The 2,188-nt window shown below is 42.6% G+C and overlaps 1 pseudogene; it reads right to left on the bottom strand.

Annotated features, from left to right (window-relative positions):
• Nucleotides 1-1,750: 1,750 nt before the first annotated feature.
• Nucleotides 1,751-1,847, bottom strand: LOC126458756 (U6 spliceosomal RNA; annotated as a pseudogene).
• Nucleotides 1,848-2,188: the final 341 nt, after the last annotated feature.

The raw sequence follows: 2,188 nt of genomic DNA, 5'->3' as shown, positions 1-2,188 counted from the left end.
CAGAGAAATATGGTACTTGTGCAATCGATGTTGAAGTAGCATTCTCAACACTGACTTTTTGAGATTCCCAATGCTCGCACATTTGTGCGCTACTGATGTGCGAAATAGCCGCAACAGCAGCTAAAACATCTACGTGGGCATCATCATTTGTTGGAGGTCGTGGTTGACGTTTCACACGTGGCTGAACACTTCCTGTTTCCCTAAATAACGTAACTTCTGCGGTGAACGGTCCGGACACTTGGATGATGTCGTCCAGGATACCGAACAGCATACATAGCACCAGCCTGTTGGGCATTTTGATCACAATAGCCATACATCAACACGATATCGACCCTTTCCGCAATTCATAAACGGTCCTTTTTAACACGGGTAATGTATCAAGAAGGAAATACCGTCTGCACTGGCGGAATGTTACGTGATACCACGTACTTATGTTTGTTACTATTACAGCGCTATCTATCACAAAGCGAAAAAAGTGGTCCAACTAAAACATTAATATTTCTTTACGTACTACACGAATATGTAATAAAAAGTGGGGGTTTCTATTGAAAAAATTGCAGTTGATATCCGTTTGACCTATGGCAGCGCCATCTAGCGGGCCAACCACAGCGCCATCGGGTTCCCTCTTCAAGCTAGACGAGTCTCGTTCTTTTTAGTTTTTTCGTTCGATGCTTATATCGTGAGATATTTCGTCCAGTCACTATCAGTGGACCATCCTGTATAATAAACGTGGTAAAAATTAAAAGAATTTCAGTGTCTTCTGTACATTACTAATACGAACAAATTGCTATTTTCGTTCCAAGGATCCTATCGCCGACGATGAAAATTTTGTATGGTATTCTTCAGAGCAGGAAAGGCTACGTACTCATAAGTAAATAATATTGTAGTGGGGCAGAATAGGAAAAACCATGTAATAAGTTTTCGGGAAGAAAGAAGGAATGTTTTGTTGTGTTTGTATGTCAAATAATAACGTTCAGATTTATCAAAGTCCTGACTGTAGTAATCCTGTTGCAAAAATTTAATACTTCTTACACTTCAGCTATGACTGAAATCAACTATGACCAAAGAGGAATATGCGTTGTGCATTGTACGCACGATTGTGAGTAGTACACTTAAGTATTTGAGCTTCTCGCCTTATTGTAGTGTATGTGAGAGTTGCCTGCAGCTATATTCGTCACACTACGTATTTAGATCTCCACGTATTGATATTTCCTGGATAAAGGCCTCCTGTAGACATTCCTATGCGTTACAGTATTGAGGTATAGGCAGTGATGTTTCCGAATGTTTCCTTATGTCGTCGTCTCGGTCTTTTGTTATCTCTTGTGATACAACGAAGAATTTCTATTTCTTTTACCATCTACAAAAGTTCCTTTGGCTGCAAGAGTGGTTGAGTACTTTCACCGTAACGAAATCTCTTCACATTTAACCCGTTAGGGTACACTTCGTCTATAGGTAACATCCCTCGGAATATGGATGAGCAAACATGATTAAGAATGAGATTTTCACTCTGCAGCGGAGGGTGTGCTGTTATGAAACTTTCTGGCAGATTCAAACTGTGTGCCAGACAGAGATTTGAAATCCGGACATTCACCTTCAGCGGGCAAGTTATGTACAATCTTTTTTTATTCTTTTTCTTTTTTTTCCGGGCTGACGTCCCATGGTACCCATTCAAGTTCATCGTTGATCTGCTTACTCAGGTTTTTGTTAGAGAGGGCGACTAACCCTCTGACCTAACACGCTGAACTACCGTGAAAATGTAGACCGCTTCACGATTTTGCGTGTCATCCTTGTGCAGGGGCTTCTCTGTATCGTTCCAATTTTAGTATATGTATCGCCGAAGCGAGTACACCGTCTGACCTACCGAAGCACGAATCACAACCCGTCCTTAAAGCTTCATTTCTGGCAGTACCTCGTCTCCTACCATCCAAACTTCACAGAAGTTTTCCTGCTAACCTGCGAAATTTAATTCTGGAAACATTGTCCAGGCCATGGCAAACCCACATCTCCGCAATATCTTTTCTTCCAGGAGTGCTAGTTCCGCAAGGTTCGCAGGAGAGCTTCTGTGAAGTTTGGAAGGTAGGAGACGACGTACTGGCAGAAGTGAAGCAGTGAGGACGGGCCGTGAGTCGTGATTGGGTAGCTCAGATGGCAGTCCGGCTCTGGCAGCCGAGCGAAGCAGACGTGCAGT

This window comes from Schistocerca serialis, chromosome 2 (assembly GCF_023864345.2).
Source record: "Schistocerca serialis cubense isolate TAMUIC-IGC-003099 chromosome 2, iqSchSeri2.2, whole genome shotgun sequence".
Classification (NCBI taxonomy): Eukaryota; Metazoa; Arthropoda; class Insecta; order Orthoptera; family Acrididae; genus Schistocerca; species Schistocerca serialis.
The sequence above is the reverse complement of the archived record's forward strand: the minus strand, read 5'-3'. Positions and strand labels throughout refer to the sequence as shown.